A 19,645-nucleotide genomic window follows, 5' to 3' on the forward strand; every position below is an offset into this window, starting at 1 on the left:
TATGCAATTCCGTTGTATTGTGACAACCAATCGGCAATTCGGCTAGCGGAGAATCCTGTCTTTCATGCAAGAACTAAACATGTGGAAGTACATTACCACTTTGTTAGGGAAAAAGTTTTGCAAGAAGAGATTGAGATGAGGCAAATCAAGACAGATGAGCAAATTGCTGACTTGTTTACAAAAAGCTTGAGTGTTGGAAAGTTTGAACATTTCCGTCGTCAGCATGGCGTGATTCAAAGAATGGAGGCTAACATTGAGGGGGAGTGTTGAAAATTCAATATTAGCCTATATGTTCACACCTAAATTAATTTGATGTCATTGCTTACATCAATTTAGTTTTGATGTCATTGCTTACATCAATTTAGTTAGGTGAAAATTAAGTATTTTTCTCATGTTTTAATTTCAATGGTTTAGATTATTTAGTGTTTATTTTAATGAGTGGTTTAGATTGTTTCTTGTAACCTATAAATACCCTACTTGTATTTGAGTTTTATCATCCAACAATCAAAGCTTAATTATAAGCATTTGAAAGCTTTCTTAAGAGTTCTTCCCTTTTGCAATTTTGTGAGATTATTCTAAAGAGAGTTTTTTTTTTAATCAATTAGAGTTTTTACTCTATTTTGATTCAACAGAAACTTCTGGCCTCGATTATTCATGAGTTATCTTTAATGTAGTTTTCTAATTTTATACATGCATGGACTGGTAACTGTAATGTTATCTTTTAACTCCCAGATGCAATAACAGCTCTCCTTTAAAAAATATCTATAATGCTCAGGAAATAATGCAAAAATTGCATACTGAAAATAATTTGTACTAAGAAAAGCATTTTACTATAAAGATCAAGGACTGACAGTGATGAACCGGCTACCTCTGTAATAAGCGACGATTTGGCTCAGGAAATGTGTCCAATACTGCCATACGCATAGCATTGACTCTAGCACTGTGGTCGGTTCCTAATCATTGTATGATGCCCAGTAACAGAATAAAAAATCGAATCTTCAAAAATAATAACAATTAGGTAATATATCATCCAAAATGCAATATCATAGAGCTCACAAAATGCAACCAGACTATTTCCACAGCATTCCTTACTAGTCCAACCAATTCAGAATACAAGAAATTCACCCGATAAGGATTGTCCAACATATACTTACCTTCAGAATTAGAGGCATCAAGATCCAATAGTGGAAAGCATGTTACGATCTATTTCAGGTTAAGGCAGAAAAAATAAAAAACAGTTCAATGAAAGACTTACGGCATGCTTGTAATAGCGCATTGCAGCATGATGCAGGGACAGGAGCTGATGGCAACTCTCGAATTACATACTGGAAAATAGCATAAAGCAAATTAAACAACAAAATACTAGAAGAATATGATGCAACTTGAATGAAAAAATATTGTGGCAACTAGTAAGGCATACCTTGACACAGTCGGCAACAACATGTGCATCCTCGTCCTGAGAGAACTCAATTTTTCCTGCAAAAAGAAAAGGCATCACAAAAAAAGAGTTCGAAGACTGAACAAAGAGCATTCTAGAACTACAAGCATACAAAGTAGCCTGGCTTCTTTCTCTGTCTATAAAGTAAGAAAATTTTCACACGTGAATAGCAATCCAAATTTAAGTTTTTACAAAACTACCTTTGATAGCATTGTTTGCAGCCAAACATTAAATATTAAATTAATAAATCCAACGTGTAAGGAAAGAACATAAACTATGACAGTTGAAAGCAATGTCAAAATTGAATATAGTCAATGATAGTGTGTATTAAACAAACCCTGTTCAAATTCCCGAATTTGGCGCTCAACATCCTCAACATCTGCAGCCTGCCTCAAGATCCCTTCTACTTTAACTCCTATGAAATTATTTGAACACAAGTAAAAGGAGCTTAATGAAAATGAATTAAAGTTCTTTGTTATGTGACTTAAAATACTGAAATTAACATGACACGTGCAGCTTCTGAGGCTTCTAAACTTGCAAACAATGGGGAAAATTCTTGAAACAAACATAGAGAAAATGAGACACAAGCAGTAGCCATGCATGAACCTTATCCAGAATATGGATATCTTGAGAGAGGAATTTGAAAGGAAAAAAAAAGACATACACATATATTTATTATACTATATGCATTAGAGGTAGTTAGCCAGTATATGGAATTAGAACTTTGGCATATACTTCAGATTGCAACAATTTTTAAAGGCGTGGTCAAGTCTTAGAGAGAAATTCCACTACTGGTTTGATTGGGTAGATCCTTTGTTGAGTGAAGATGGAGTCCCTTTGGCCTATTGCTTGGTCGAGTTAGTTGGTTTACCGCTTCTTAGCTGGAGCGTACCTTTTCTGGAGAAGCTTGGAGGTAAGTGGGGAAAGGTTGTTAGTATAATGGAGGAAACAAGAAATAGAGATGACCTCTCTTCGGCCAGAATGCTGTTAAGGGTTGCAAGCCCTTTTGATGTACAAGAATATGTTATTGTAGGATCTTATGGAAGATCGTTTAAAGTTAAAATTAATGTGGGATCCAGCTCTAAATCTATTTCTGAAGCTTTTGGAGTTTTGAGGCAGAACTGTTCATATGGTAGCAGCAGTGACGATGGTGGAAACACAGAGAAGGAAGAAGAATATAGGGAGAACTCAGCAAAAGGATTCAGGTCAAAGGTTGACACGTGGCTTCAGAATAGTCAAGATAGGGGGCTGTCAGCTGAAGGAGTTTGGTCAAAGTTGGACATGTGCGTTCAAAAAAGTCAAGATAGTGGGATGATGGTGGGTAGTGGGGAACACTCTTTGGAAAAAGAGTCTCTCACACAACCCGGCATTAATGGGATGTCAGACAAATTTGAATTTTGTTCAAGTCCTAATAGGGATTATGCGGGTATTGGGCTGAGAGAGGTGGTGGATCAAAGTAGTTCAGCCCATTCAGACTCTAATTGGGAGTCTCATTCCCCAGTTACTAAATTAATTCCAGCTGGGCCTGTTGTGAAATTAAATTGGGATGGGACAAAATTTCATCCAAATGCTCAATCTCCTCCTAAATCATTTGAAGATGAAAGAGGCATCTTATTTGAGGACATTACTGAGGGTGTTCAGGCAGTTCAGCTTCATGTTCCTGGAAAGCAAGCAGGAGGAAATCCGACACAGGAAGAAGTTTGTGAAAATAATGTTAAGAGTACTAAGAAGTGGAAGCTGGGATTTCCTGTTTCTAAATGTTTGTCTTTAAGAAGTGTTCTCGATGGTAGGAGAGGTAAATCTTGTTATGCAAGGGTATACAGAAGAACAAGGAATAGACGTATATGGCAGTGCTCGGGTTTGAAAGATGATGTCACTTGTGCAGAGGGTATTCTGATTAAGAAACAGAATGCCGCTGAGCTCACTATTTATCAGAAACTGTCTCCAATTTTCAGTGGAGGTGAACAGGACAAGGACATCTTCTGTTCTGCCAATTTACAGGACTCATCTTCGGCTCCTTTAATCCGTAGTCAATTCTCAGAAAGTGCGGCAGTAGCTTCTTCTTCCACTTTAGGGTCAAGTAAAGAATTTAGAAGGAAGAAAAGATACTTAATCTCTGAAGCCATGGACAGGGTTAATATCTATACAGCTTCTTCATTCACGTTTTCAAAGTTGTTGGAGGAAGCGTTAGCTACTTGGCAAGTTTGTCAAATGTTAGGCATTTCTTTTAACGAAGAGAATGAGGTTTTCATTGAAAAAATTTTAAGTCTGGAACAACATTTAGAGGTAGTAAGGGAGTCTTGACTGGTGGTCAGTATGTGTTGTCTGCAGTTTTGGTATTTTGTTGTTTGGGTGTTAATTATCTCTAATGAATAATCTAACTATTTTAACGTGGAACATAAGGGGCCTTGGAAGAAGAGAAAAATCTGTAGCAGTTGCAAGGCAAGTAAGGAAGTTGAAACCAGTTTTTCTATTCATTCAAGAATCAAAGTTGGGTCTAGTACATGTGTCGATTATTAGGAGGATAGGGGGTAATTTGCTAAAGGGAGTCCTGGTGTCTCCAGCTCAAGGATCATTGGGGGGGTTGATTACCATGTGGAATGAAAGTGTGGTTCAAGTCTTTCGCCAGCATGCTCACAGTAGGTTTTTGGCAGTAATGGGGAAATTGTTGAATGGGCAAATAGAGTTTGTTTTTATAAATGTGTATGGGCCTTCTATCGAATCAGAAAAGGAAGAGTTTTATGGGGAGCTGCTGCAATTTGTTATGTCTCAGAATTTACTAGTATGTATTGGGGGAGATTTCAATGCGTATATTGATACGGATGAAAAGCAAGGGAAATCACAAAATTGGAATTCAATCGATATCCTTAGATCCTTTGTGCAGCAAGCGAATCTCATTGATTTGCCTTTGTTAGGAGGTACATACACGTGGTGCAACAATAGAGAATCTTCAACTTAGGTGAGATTGGACCGGTTCCTAATTTGTGCCAGATTTCTTAACAGTTTTTCTAATGTTACACAAAGTCTTCTACCAAAATCAATTTCAAATCACAATCCAGTTTTGTTGGAGGATGTTTCTATTAATTGGGGGCCTAAACCCTTTAGGTTATTTAATTTTCTTTTAGAAGAACAAGGTTTTGATGAATTGGTTGAAGAATCACTGGCAGTAGAGAAAAAGAAGAAGAATAGAAGGGGTATTTTCAGGTTGTTACAGGCTGTAAAAAATAAAATCAAAAACTGGCCTGGTAGTTGTCACATAGGACTGGGTGAATCCATCTCGCAGCTGGAATTTAAAATTAGTGCTTTGGATAAAAAATCTCAAGGTGGAAACTTGTCTTCAGGGGAGTGGAATCAGCTGATTGATTTTAAAAAAGAGTTATGGAGGCTGTTGAGAATCGAGGAGAGGATCTGGTTTCAGAAGTCTAGAACAAGATGGATTAAAGATGGAGATAGAAATACAAGGTTCTTCCACCTTACTGCATTGAGGAGAAACAAAATCAATTCCATTCATTCATTGAAGTATGAAGGGGGATTTATTTCAGATCCAGAACAGATAAAAGCAATTGTTTTCAATTTTTTCAAGAATGCATATAATGACAAATCAACTCTGGAAGTTGCAGGCTTTAATTTTGATTTTAAACAATTGACAGCAGTTCAAAGAGAATGTCTCGAGGCAGAATTTTCGGAGCAAGAAGTTTGGCAAGCAATTGCTTCTTCTGAAAGTTCTAAAGCTCCTGGCCCGGATGGTTTTACCATGGGATTTTATAAGAAATTATGGTTGAATCTAAAGGCCCAGATCATGGAGTTTTTTTTTCTGATTTTTACAAAGGAAAGGAATGGGTTCATAGGGTAAATCATACATTTATTACCTTGATTCCTAAAAAAGGTAATCCAGAGTGTATTGAAGACTACAGACCTATCAGCCTTGTGGGCAATCTATATAAGATTCTTTCAAAAGTTCTGTCTAAGAGACTTTCATTATGTGTTAATGATATTGTAAGCCCAACTCAGTTTGCTTTTATTCCGGGGAGACAATTGTTGGATTGTGCTTGTATAGCAAATGAAGGCATTGATTTTTGGAGGAAACAAGGGCTTAGAGGAGTCGTTTTCAAAGTCGATTTTAGCAGAGCATATGATACAGTTGACTGGCAGATTCTTCTAAGGCTTTTGAAAGTCATGGGCTTCTGTGAAAGGTGGTGTTCTTGGATTTCACAGTGTATTTCCACAACCTCAATCTCGGTTTTAGTCAATGGGTCACCTACAGAGGAGTTCCCAATAGCTAAAGGCTTGAGACAAGGATGTAGCCTTTCTCCTCTTTTGTTTAACGTGGTTGGTGAACTACTTCACATGATGTTATCCAAAGCTGTGGAAATTGGCCTATTTCAAGGGTTTGCATTTGGCAAAAACCAAAATAATTTCACTTTGTCTCATCTTCAGTTCGCAGATGACCTTATTATTTTTTGTGGAGCTTCCATTACTCAGATAAAGAATGTGAGACGAGTTCTGAGGATTTATAGCTTAATGACGGGACTTCATCTTAATTTAGCTAAAAGCAAACTTTTTTGCATTAATGTGGAGGATGATATCATGGAAGATTGGGTTGCGTCTATTGGATGCTCTATAGGTTCATTTCTGACTGTATACTTGGGACTTCCATTAGGGGCAAAAAGAAATTGTGGGAGTCGGTTCTTGATAATTTCCACAAGAAACTAGCAAGGTGGAAAGCCTCTTCCTTGTCATTGGCAGGTAGATTGGTGCTTATTAAGTCAGTTTTGTCATCTTTACCTGTCTTCTTTCTATCTTTTTTCAAGATGCCTTTTACTATTTGCAAGAAGTTAAATTCTTTGATGGCGGCTTTTTTATGGGGTGATGGGGCCGAGAAGAAGAAAATGCATTAGGTACGTTGGGATAAGATTTGCAATCCTTCGAGTTGTGGAGGTTTGGGAGTTGTCGACTTGAAATATTCTAACTGAGCCTTGTTGGGAAAGTGGGTGTGGAAGTTTGCTAATGAGAAAAGTTCATTGTGGAAGCGTTTCATATGCACCAAACATTATGTTAGTTGCAATTCCATGGATATTACCAAGGTCCTCTCCCATAAGGACTCTTGGATTTGGAGGGGAATTGTTAATAACTTCACCAAAGATGATGTTGTTGGAGGTTGCCTTAGAGCCCATGCGAAGTTACAAGTAGGGGAATGGAAAATCGATCTCATTTTGGAATGATACTTGGTTAGGGGATTTTTCTTTGAAAATGCTTTTCCCTAGGATTTTTGCTCTTTCTCCAATCCAAGGGGGCAAGGTTGCTGATTTTGGGAGCTTCGATTCGATTGGATGGGAGTGGAATAATAGAACGAGGAGGAATCTCTGTGACTGGGAGGTGGTTCAGTTGGTGGAGCTATTGGATAGACTCAAAAACATTAAATTAACCGAATCTTTGGAGGATTGTTTGCTATGGGATGAAGTGGGGGAGGAGTTGTTTTCGATTAAAGCTTGTAGGAAGTCTTTTTCCTATTCTAATGAAAATTCATTTTTATGGAACAAATATGTTTGGATGGGTTTAGTTCCTCCTAGAGTTGAGGCTTTCCTTTGGCAAGTATCCCATAAAAAATTACCGGTGAGAGTGGAGTTGAAGAAACGGGGGTTCCCCTAGGGGATGATATTTTATGTCCTCTTTGCAATCTTTGTGAAGAATCTGTTCAACATCTTTTTATTTCTTGTCAAGTTTCGTGGGAATTGTGGAATAAAATTATCGGCTTTTGGGGTATTTCGTGTGTTTTACCCTCTGATCCTCCCTCCCTCCTTAGCTCTTGGACATATTTGAAGCTTTATTCTGCCATGTGGAAATTCATTCTAGCGGCAATCCTATGGTCTTTATGGAAATTTAGAAATGATATCATCTTTAATAGAGGTAAACTGGACAGATTCGCTTTGTTTTTCACGGTTCGGCTAAGGTTAGCGAAATGGTTCTTAGCAAAGTATCCCAAAAGCTCTATTCAGGTGGATTCGTTAATTGTTGATCCTTCATTGGCAGACACTTGCTCAGTTATAAAAGATTTGAACATGTCGGTGGTTAGTTGGAGTCCTCCTCCAACTGACTTTTATAGAATGAATGTGGATGGAGCTGTTTGTACTGTTGGGAGAATTGCTGGAATTGGGGGTATTCTCAGAGACTGGAATCGGACAAAGCTGATTTCTTTTCAGAAAATGTTGGACCTACTCCTATCATCGTAGCAGAGTTGAAAGCAATCAAGAAAGGAATAGATTTATTTGTTTCTTCAGAATGGGCACCGAAAGGAAGGTAAATTGTGGAATCTGATTGTAAACTAGCGGTGGAATAGTTGAAAGATCAAGCAACTGTCCCTACTTTTCTTTCTAATCTAGTTAAAGAGATAGCTTCTACAATGTATGTGCACGAGATTATTGTGAGGTGGATTCCGAGGTGCTGTAATTGCGAGGCTAATAAGCTAGCAAAGGAGGGGATTGGGTGATGGGAATTGTTGTTTCAGCGAGTTGGGGCGTTCAGCAGTTATGATTTTTAGCAGTGTGTTTAAGTTTTATGTATCTTGTAGGACTGTTTTTAAGTCTTATGTAATTCATTTGCAATCAATAAAGTCTGGCACTCTTTTCCTCCTTCCGCTAGTTGGTTCTTACCATATGGTAAAGGACCTCTAAGAGGGAGGTTTTTAATAAGGCCATCTATTCCTATAAAAAAACAAAAGAACACTCACCATGTTCTTCTACAAATCTTAAGGCTTTCTCCAAAAATATTGGAGCACCATCAACATCTTCCAGTGCAAGTAAAATTGGTCTGTATAGGACTATGGATCTCTCAGGCTGTTTATCATTCACTAACAGAAAGAAAGAGAACAATGTCTCAAATGAGAAGAAAAATAAATCAAAACAACCAAGTAAATTAGAACCTAGAAACAACTTGGCAGGCTTGTAAAGAAACATAACAAAATAAAGAGATAAAGGAAAATTAGAAAGAAAAAAGAGGGCACATAGAAAAAAAGTAACTCCCAGCTAAGTGTCACGGACTTAATCGCTCAATAAGCCTCGTGCGGCCTTAGCTCCTTTTCGCCCCTCGCGATAGCTAAGTCAGCCTCACTCGAACTCGTGCTAGAGAAAGGATTGGCAAGGAAACAAAGAAGGGAGGAAAGAACTTAGAGAGAAAGCTTGTTGAATGCTTGAATGCTTACAACTCTTGGATGATTTACAAATGAGGATTCTACACCTATTTATAGCATCCCACCTCCTCAATGGACGGTGGAGATTGATTTGATCCTACGGTAGGGAGATATTCTCTAGAATTCTCCATTATTTCCTACCTAACATGGAAGACTCTAGAATGCTTCTAGAATATGTACAAGTCTTGAGTGTTCTAGAATAATCTACACTATTCTATCAACCTCCAAGACCAAATGTGGCCCAACATAGCCCAAAGTGTGGGGAAAAGGCCCAATTTCGTGACATTCTCCCCCACCTATTATGGCGTCGTCCTCGTCGCCTCGTACGCTTTGAGATGTTCTTCGAACTGCCACAAGTCTTCAGCTAGCTCCCATGTTGCCTCAGACTCTGGTAGTCCTTTCCACTTGATTAAATACTCGGTACGCGGTGGGACTCCTCTCTTGCGGACCGTCCTGCTTGTGAGCACCATTTCCACCTCTTTGTCATAAGACTTGGTTACTACGGGAGGTGCTCGATGCGAATACCCTCGGCTTGGGTCTTCCTTGTCGGCATGATATGGCTTGAGCATACTTACATGGAAGACCGGATGAATCTTAAGTGTACTTGGCAAGTCTAAGCGATAAGACACTTTTCCCACCTTGGCAAGTACTTGGAATGGTCCCTCGTATCTCCGTATTAGTCCTTTGTGAACGCTTCGAAGGGCTTTGAATTGTTGTGGCAAAAGCTTCACAAAGACTAGGTCTCCAACGGAGAACTCTCGATGTCGCCTTTTCTCGTCCGCCCATTTCTTCATCTTCTTTCGTGCTTTCTCCAGACATGCGCGGGCGATGTCGGCGTTCTCCTCCCATGACTTAGCCATCTTGGCGGCCCCGGGACTCTTACCCTCGTCAAGTGGCATTGTCAATGTGTGCGGCGTGAGCGGTTGTTGTCCGGTCGCAAGCTCGAACGGACTCCGGCCTGTGGCTTCACTTCGATGCAAGTTATAAGAGAATTGGGCGACGTCTAGCAATTTAGCCCAATCTCGCTGGTTAGCACTCACAAAGTGCCGCAAATAACACTCCAACAAGGAGTTCACCCGTTCGGTCTGCCCATCAGTTTGAGGGTGAAAGCTTGTGGAGAAATTTAACTCGGTGCCAAGGAGCTTGAACAATTCCGTCCAAAGGCGTCCGGTAAATCGAGGGTCTCGATCACTGATGATGCTCCTTGGTAGGCCCCAATGCTTCACGACATTCTTGAAGAATGCTCGCGCGGCCTCCTCCGCAGTGCAATCCTTGGGGCATGGTATGAAAGTCCCATACTTAGAAAATCGGTCCACGACGACCATGATCGAACCGTATCCCTCGGACTTGGGTAATGCACTAATGAAATCCAAGGTGATCGCATCCCAAGGTCTTTGGGGAACTGGTAAAGGTTCCAGTAATCCCGTCGGCTGTCGGTTCTCCACTTTGTCTTGTTGGCACACAAGACAAGTCTTCACGTAAAGCTCCACGCTATCCTTCATATGGGGCCAATAGTATGCCGTCTCTAGCAATGCCATAGTGCGCTTTTGACCCGGATGACCAGCCCACTTGGTGTCGTGACACTCTTTGACAAGATCTCGCCTTAAGTTGTCCCACTTTGGAACATAGATTCGTCGTCCCTTGGTGTAGAGTAGACCGTCCTCTACCCAAAACCGTTGGGTTTTGCCATCGCTAGCCAGCTTTACTAATTCTCTTGCCATTGGATCTTGCTCAAGGCCCTCCTTGATGCGTTCCAACACGGTTCCCTTGGCTAGAGAGATCGCGGCGAGCTCCGCCTTTCGACTTAAGGCATCGGCTACAACGTTGGCTTTGCCCGGCTTATATTCCAACGTGTAGTCGAACTCGGCTAGGAAGTCTTGCCACCTAGCTTGTTTTGGTGATAGCTTCTTCTGGGTCTGAAAGTAACTCGTCGCCACGTTGTCGGTCTTGATGGTGAAGTGCGCGCCGAGTAAGTAATGTCTCCATACCCGCAAGCAATGGATGATGGCTGTCATCTCATTCTCTTGCACCGTGTACCGCCTCTCGGTGTCATTCAGCTTACGGCTCTCAAATGCTATCGGATGCCCCTCTTGCATTAATACTCCCCCGATAGCAAAGTCGGATGCATCGGTATGCACCTCGAACGGCATGGTAAAGTCGGGTAAGGCCAAGACAGGTTCTTGGCTAACTGCTGCCTTCAGGTTCTCAAAGGCCTTTTGACATTGTTCGGACCACTCCCATGCCTTCCCCTTCTTGAGTAGGTCCGTTAATGGTGATGCTCGCGCTGAGTAGCCCTGTATAAACCGGCGATAATAATTTACTAGACCAAGGAAGGACCTCATCTCACTTACCTTGGTCGGCGGCTCCCACTCGGTTATGGCCTTGATTTTGTTCTTGTCCATTAATAGCTTCCCGTGGCCGATTACATGTCCAAGGAAGTGTACTTCCTCGGTGGCAAACGTGCACTTTTCCTTCTTGACGTACAACTCGTTTTCTCGAAGTATCTTGAACACAATCCTCAAGTGGTCTACATGTTCGCCGATGGAGTTACTGTATACCACGATATCGTCCAAGTACACCACCATGAACTGGTCCAAGTACGGTTGGAAGAGCTTGTTCATGAGCGTGCAAAACGTTGCCGGTGCATTGGTTAGACCAAAGGGCATGACCAACCACTCGTACGATCCGTATCGGGTGATGCATGCAGTCTTTGGCTCGTCGCCTTCTGCTATTCGAACTTGGTAGTAGCCTTTTTGCAAGTCCATCTTCGTGTACACCTTGGCTCCTCCAAGTCTGTCAAATAAATCGGCAATCAAAGGGATCGGGTAGCGATTTTTAATGGTTACCTTGTTAAGTGCCCGGTAATCGACGCACATGCGTAATGACCCATCGTGCTTCTTTTGGAAGAGTACCGGTGCGCCATACGGTGCCTTCGAAGGTCGAATCATTCCCATATCGACTAGCTCCTTGAGTTGCCTTCGAAGTTCCTCAAGTTCGGGTGGGGCCATTCGGTAGGGTGCCAGGGCAGGCGGCTTAGCACCGGATTCCAACTCTATCTTGTGATCCACCTCACGCCTCGGTGGAAGTTTATTTGGTAACTCGGGCGGCATCACGTCCTTGTTCTCCTCTAAGACTTCACGGATGATCAATGGTAGGTCATCTGTTTTCTCGATCTCGTCATCTTCCTTTAGTATGGCCAAGTAAGTAATGTCCCCTTTCTTGATGCCTTTACCAAGTTGTATGGCCGAGAGTTGTGTGGCATCTCGACCTTGCTCTTTTGGTACCTCGATCGTGGGGATCATGCAAGGAGACCCTTTCTCCAAGATGCAAACAGAACTAAAGGAAGGCATAGGGATAGCGGTTACCTGTCGGAGAAAGTCTAACCCCAAAACGACCTTAAAGTCATCAATGGGAATGACAGAAAAGTTCACTTGGCCCTTCCAAGTGCCTAAGCGTAGCTCGACCCCTCGTGCCACGCCATGGAGTGGTACAGCTTGTGTGTTTACCGTCTTGAGCCATCCTGTGCTCCCAGTGTACTTTAGGCCCAAACGGTTGGCTTCGTCTTTAGACACGAAATTGTGGGTAGCTCCCGTGTCCACCATGGCTCTTGCCGGCTTCTCGTTGATCACCGCTTCCACATACATGAGTCCATTACTTGATGTTGGTGTCAATGGCTTGGCCTTCAAGGCGTTCAGAACTTGGAGTGACCCCATCTCGGCTTGAGACTCTGTGTCTTGACGATCGACGATGGCAGACAATGAACCAAGTTTGGGACAGCTACTCATCGGATGCGGTCCTTTACACAAGAAGCATCCTCCTTTGGGAACGAAGGCCTTTTTCTTCTCTTCATAGTCCCTTCGCCCCGGACGTCGATCACGATCTCCCTCTTTAGCTTGTGGCCTTCGGTGATCTCGGTCTCGGTTGCCTTGGTAATTCTCCCGCCGTTCTCCCCCACCTTTGGCTGGGTACTTATCTTTATTTTTCGTTGCATTGGTGTGGGAGTAGGGTTGGAAGTCGACGAGTGACTCGGCGATGGCAATGGCCTCATCAACCGTTTTAATGTCCCGACGGTGCATCTCTTGCTTGGCCCATCCTTGTAGTCCGTCAATGAAGTAGAACAAGAGATCTTCTTCGGACATATTGGGAATTTGAAGCATAAGAGTTGTGAATTCTTTCACATAGTCCCGCATGATACCCCGTTGCTTCAACTCCCGTAATTTCTTGCGAGCCTCGTAGACCACATTCTCGGGATAGAAGTGCTTCTTGAGTTCTTTCTTGAACTCATCCCACGTATCTACCCGACAAGCTCCTCGCTCAATGTCGGCATGTTTCCTACGCCACCATAACATAGCAGTATCGGAAAGATATAAGGCAGCGGTCTTTACCTTGGCGGCCTCGTCGTTAAGGCCGATTCCCTCGAAGTATTGCTCCATCCGCCATAGGTAGTTTTCGACTTCCTTGGCGTCTCTTGCCCCGTTGAACCCTTGCGGCTTGGGGCACTCGACCCTCGGGGTGGAGACATGGTTAGCGCTCCCGCTAACGGCGGCTCTCTTGCAGAGCGTCAAGTCCTCCCGCATCCCCTCGATGCTTTCACGGACGGCTTGGATCATATCCTCTAGTTGTATGAACCGAGCTTCGACCTCGTTGTTGGTCTCTTCGGCATTTCCTTTGAGTGTGTCAACTTGCTCCAAGACATGGTCCTCCAACGTCTTGAAGTCGTGCTGGACCCTCTCCAGCTTCTCGCCAAACTCTGCCACCATCGGTTCTATGGAAGCGCTTTCGCGGGCCTTACTTTGGTCCCTCTTCTTATTCTTGTTGTTGGGTGCAGCTTCTCTTCCACGTTCCTCAGCAACAGACGACTCGTTCGAATTTCCGGCCATTCCTACAATACACGTGCACGATATTGACGCCTTTACTGGCTCTGATACCAACTGTCACGGACTTAATCGCTCAATAAGCCTCGTGCGGCCTTAGCTCCTTTTCGCCCCTCGCGATAGCTAAGTCAGCCTCACTCGAACTCGTGCTAGAGAAAGGATTGGCAAGGAAACAAAGAAGGGAGGAAAGAACTTAGAGAGAAAGCTTGTTGAATGCTTGAATGCTTACAACTCTTGGATGATTTACAAATGAGGATTCTACACCTATTTATAGCATCCCACCTCCTCAATGGACGGTGGAGATTGATTTGATCCTACGGTAGGGAGATATTCTCTAGAATTCTCCATTATTTCCTACCTAACATGGAAGACTCTAGAATGCTTCTAGAATATGTACAAGTCTTGAGTGTTCTAGAATAATCTACACTATTCTATCAACCTCCAAGACCAAATGTGGCCCAACATAGCCCAAAGTGTGGGGAAAAGGCCCAATTTCGTGACATAAGGCTCTCGATCAATAATATACTAAACTTTATGATTAATGAACTTATATCATGTAATATTTTCGGTGTTTACATTAGGAGATACAAAGTTATACAAAATTTAATTTTAAAAATAAAGAGATAAAGGAAAACCAAAAAAGGAGGGTACATAGAAAAATTAACTCCAAGCTAAGGCTCCTGATGAAAATAACATACTAAACTTTATGATTAATGATCTTATATTATGCAATATTTCCGGTGTTTACATTAGGAGCTAGATATTAATGAAGCTTCTACAGAGTCCATTCAAAATTTAAAAAATCAATTTCTTAAAAAAATGGTTGGAACTTACCTTGTTCCTTAGAACTATCAACTGCATATGCCTGATCATTCCCAGAGACACCATTTTGTCCCCCAGCAAAACTTGGAGCTTGTGACAAAGCTTTCTCAAGTGCGGCCTTCCACTCGTACAAATCTTCCGAAGTTTCAGCCTGCAACATCACAAAAGGAACCGTCATGTTATGATTTAGATGAAAGTATGACACGAAACAGTTAAAAAAAAGTAATCAAAGGAGATATTATAGATGCAGAATGAATAAACAACCTTGAGTGTGAAGGTTCGTCCATCGCGGCCATCTTGAAATTGCATGGTAATGAGTTTTTTATCAGCTTTGACAACCACACTAGAAATTTTGAATGGTACCATGAGTTAGTAAACATTTCAAACTTTAATGACATTCACAATTTGAAGAAGATATCAAGAATTGATAATCTTTTCAGAAATGCAAGCCAACCTGCCTGAATTGTTGAGATCAATACCGCCAAGAGTTAAATTCACTTCATTCCCTTTCTGAGAACTGGCATTCTGAAAAGTTCAAAAGTATATTAATCTTATAATATCTTAAATAAACAAAAAACAAAGAGAGGGAAATCGACTTCTGCGCAGAACTATGAGAGAAGAACAACATAATAGCAGGATTATAACATCCAACCAACGAATATCAATGCATCTAGTAAATATATAGCATACTCCAGTTCTTCCCCAATATCCTAGCCCAAATCCTTTCCTCAGCCGAATCAATAGTTAAATCATTTTTTCTATATTACTCTTCAAGGTGAAGCTCTCGAATATACCATGTAAATATATAGTATATTTCAGTTTTTCCCCAATATCCTAGCCCAAATCCTTTCCTCAACTAAATCAATAGTTAAATCATTTTTCTATATTACTCTTCAAGGTGAAGCTCTCGAATATACCATGTAGCAGAAACCCCATTTGTCTTGTGGTGCATCATTAAGTTTAACCCAAATACATACTAGGAGGAGGGCACTCTGACGGAGAACCAAACAACTGATATATTGAACTAAAGAACCTTAATTGTCAAAATTAGACAGTTTGATAACAATCATTTCTACCATGCTAAGTCCGTACAAATTACTAATGGGTCACTTAAATTAACATTTAATTATTTTCTGTAGGAATATTTCATGGATTAGAGCCACCTTAAAAACTTAATTTTAGACCAGTTATTCCAACTTCGGCTTAATATGCTTTCAGATATTCTTATTTAGCCTGTCCGAAGACAACCTAAAAACTGTAGAAGTAGTGTGAGAACCTATTGTGTGAAATAGACAAGAGAGTTTGATTTTCATTTATCTTTTAATTAAGATACATTCTTGCCACTAATAGTCATTTCAGAAGAGGTATAACTGAAGCATACACTTCAGATTGAGAGAGAATTAGAGCACATAAAGATATTAATAGCAAATTACATCATTTCAATTTCAACTTTTTGGTTAAGATATATTCTAGCCACTAATAATCATTCTCAGGAGAGGAGATAAAACTCAAGAACCACATGCTTCTGATTAAGAGAGATCCAGATCACATAAAAGATAACCGTAGCAAATTAGTATCATCCCCAGGGATCCTAAAGTCTGTTGTGCCAAGAAAAAACAATATATGTAAAAAACAGAAAACAAGTATGAACATTGACACAGACAATCTGGAAGACTGCAAATACTTACAGGATCACTTCTGAAGAAAACCAGCGAAGTATGTGTTAGAATGAACCACCTTTTCTTCCATAATGTCCATCCAATTCCTTTAATCCAACAAAAAAGGAAAAGATAATAACTGATAGAAATCCAAGCCATTATCCTGGGGTTGACTTTCTACATAAACCTCATAATGCATATTTTTCTAGTAAATATAAGTCAGCGGTGCTTCACAAAACGTAAGGTGAAAGTAAAATTATTAACTAAATTAAATTGCAAAAGGCAATGTAAACAAACCTTTTGATGATAGAAAAAGTGGACCACTCTTTAAAACCTGCGAGAAAATTTTAAACTTTGAAATGCAATAACTTTCACAATTTTAAAAAATGCATTCTTAAGAAACTCTGGAATGCAGACAATGTAAGAAAGAACTTTGAAAGGTAAAACAATCTAGTAATTTTACAATACACATTTCTTTCTTTCTCTTGCATCAAAAATCCTCATGCCCACATGATAAATATCAAAATAAAATAACTATCAAATAGATAATTCTTCTATAAAATGGTTCAAAAATCTAGTAATGTACTTAAAATACAAAACACAATTCTTTCATTCTCTTGCATCAAAATTTTTCATGCACACATGATAATATCAAAATAGAATAACTGCCATATAGGTAATCCTTCTATGAAATGGTTCAAAAATCTAGTAATGTATCTCATCACCGATCAAAGAAAATGAACTTAAACAGAGAGAATGAGTGAGAGAGAAAAACGTAGAGAGAGAGAATTTGAAAGAAAAGTTAGTTCCCGATGAGTGTTGGTCGGCGTTTGTCAACAACCTCAGTAGGAGTGTTTCTCGTCGTACTTTAAGGGAAATATTCTTAGTTCATGGTCCTGTTACGAGAGTCTTTATTCCCAAACAAATAAGAAATCCAAAATACAAAATTTCCACCTTTGCTTTTGTTCATTTTAAGAGTGAGGCAGATTTGAAGAGGGTTGTTGATGTTTTAAACGGAGTTCTGATTGATGGAAGGAATATCTCAGTTAGTCCTACCAGATATAAGGATGGGTGTCCAAGGTTAGGGGGGATGCATATTTACTCAAACAAGGTTTCTAGTTAGAACTATGCAAAATCCTCAAAATCAAAAGAAGTAGGGAACTTCAACAAAAGCAGAAGGGATGACAGAAATTATAGGGATGCTTTGATGTTAAATGGGAATACAGTGGGGAACAAAGAACTATTTTCCGAGGATCTTCAAAGGAGAAATGTCAAGAAAAATATTTTGGAAATGCATATTCCATCAGATAGCTCCAACTGGGTTAAGAGGTATTTAACAGGGATTATCAAACACTCATTTCAGGCTGAGTTTATTTAGAATGCCTTACTTAAAGAAGGCTATGATGTCCAAATTGCTAGATGGGGTTATGTATGGAACTCTTGCGTTATAGTTTTTAAATCTCATGAGGATATGCTGGATTTATGGAGTAACAGGGAAGAGGTTATAAAACAATGGTTTGATCGAGTGGATCCATTACTGAATGATGAGGGAGTTGCATTGGCTTTCTGCATGGTGGAATTACTAGGAGTTCCTCAGTTATGCTGGAATGAACCTTTCTTTGAGAAGATAGCAGGTAGATGGGGCACAGTGATGGATATTCATGATGGTACGAGGAAAAGAGAAGACCTTACAATGGCAAGAATGTTATTGAGGGTGGCAAATCCCTTTGATGTTCCAGATGTGATAACTCTCGGATCTTATGGAAGATCCTTCAAAGTAAGTATCAAGATCGGATCGGCAAGTGAGTATTCAAGTTCATTTTTCAATAATTTTCCGATAGAAGATTACGGTGGGCCATTTTTGAGGAGATTATGTCTGAGGAGGATGAAGACAGACTGTTGTCAGATCGTGGGGAAGGTGAAGCATGTGCAGCAGGGAAAAATCTTCTATCAGTGGACAATTGGGTTGACCAGGGAGTTTTTTGTGTTTCTGGAGGAGTTGGTGAGGACAGACAGCTATCAAGACTTTCCTTAGATAGGAAAGATATTAATTGTAGACTGCCAGAAAGTCAGAATGTTGGGAATTTAAAAGCAGGTGAGTTTACAGGTTTGGGGATTAGAAGTCAAATTTATTCGGCTGATGGATCTCACGCCCATTTTGAAGATTCTGGGTAGTCTGGGTCAAAAGGTTTCACGGGTTTTATCTCTGGGCCAGCATTTACAATGAAGAGCCCAATTGTAGAACAATCGGTTAATGCAGAAAGAGTGGCCAAAGAGGAAGTCTTAAGGTTGGTTGAATTGGTTACAACTGATTCAGGATTCAATTCTAGGGGGAGACAGTTGCATCGATCTAGAAGACAGTTCACAACGGAGGGTGATGTGCGAGAAACTAGAAGTTTGAGCAGTTGCAAAAGGGTCTATAGAAGGTCGAGGGAAAGAAGATATTGGTATGGGGATTTGTTGAATCTCTCGCCCGAAGCAGATGAAGTCATAGTTAGTCAGAGAAAATTTGATGTGGATTCCAGTACTAAAAAACAGCTTCGTTTATCAGCAGAGTTCACTGCTGATGGGGGTAATCTTCCTTACATTGATAGTGGCACAGGGTTGGGAATGAAGAAAGGGAGATTGAAGGTTATTTTTCAGAAGGTGATTGTTTAAGATCCAAATTTGGTTTGCTAATTAGAAGAACTAGAAGGAATCTGTTACGGGAAGCCCTTGAACAAGTGAGTATTGATACAGCCTCCTCCTCAACCTTCTCGGTTTTAATGGATGAAACTCTAGCAACTTGGGAGGTTAGCAAGCTTTTGGGGTGTCTTTTAAGGAAGGGAAAGAAGCCTTTTTGGAGAAAAGTATAGCTCTAGAGAAAGGCTTGATTAGGGTTAACCAAGGTACTATTGGTTGAGGGTTTTAGTTTCTACTTGTTCCTTTTATGAAGATGATAAAGTTAGTAATATGTTCATGGAATGTTAGGGGTTTGGGGAAAAATAAAAAAAAGGTTGTTTATAATTTAGTTTCTAGCATGAATCCTACTTCTTTGGCTGCAAGAAATCAAGACTGAGAAATTTCAGAGGTCTTTTTTTAGGAGAAGTGGGATTAATAAACTAAAAGGAGTTTTAGAATCTCCTTCAATTAGATCAGCAGGGGGTTTATTGTAATGTTGGGACGATAATATTTTTGAGTTGGAGAGTCAGTTTATTAGCAGGAGATTTATAGCTATGTTTGGTAAATTTTGGAATAATAATTTCAGTTGTGGTTTCATCAATGTTTACGGCCCAGCAGTGGAGGAGGAGAAACCTGGTTTTTTTGAAGAATTAAGCAGTTATCTAAGTGGGCAGAATTATCCCATTTGTGTAGGAGGGGATTTCAATGTTTATTTACAAGAAGATGAGAAGATGGGCAGAGGTTAAAATAGGAGTTCAATGGAGATCTTTAATGAGTTTATTCTTCAAACGGATCTAATTGATCTTCCTATGAATGGGGGCATGTTTACTTGGTGTAATAACCAAGAGAAACCAACTTTTGTAAGATTAGATCGGTTTTTGGTTGACAGTCAATTTTTAGCTTTGTTTCCGGATATTATTCAGTTTCTTCTACCAAGGTCGCTGTCAGATCATAACACTATAATTCTTGTGAATAAAGGTGTGGACTGGGGTCAAAAATCGTTCAG

General features: G+C 40.4%; 1 pseudogene; it reads right to left on the bottom strand.

Annotated features, from left to right (window-relative positions):
• The window catches only part of LOC120154284, a 26,819-nt pseudogene extending 10,337 nt beyond the window's left edge, over positions 1-16,482 (bottom strand).
• Between the last annotated feature and the right edge of the window lie 3,163 nt (positions 16,483-19,645).

Source organism: Hibiscus syriacus, unplaced genomic scaffold (assembly GCF_006381635.1).
Source record: "Hibiscus syriacus cultivar Baekdansim isolate YM2019G1 unplaced genomic scaffold, ASM638163v2 tig00111127_pilon, whole genome shotgun sequence".
In the NCBI taxonomy this organism is placed as follows: domain Eukaryota; kingdom Viridiplantae; phylum Streptophyta; class Magnoliopsida; order Malvales; family Malvaceae; genus Hibiscus; species Hibiscus syriacus.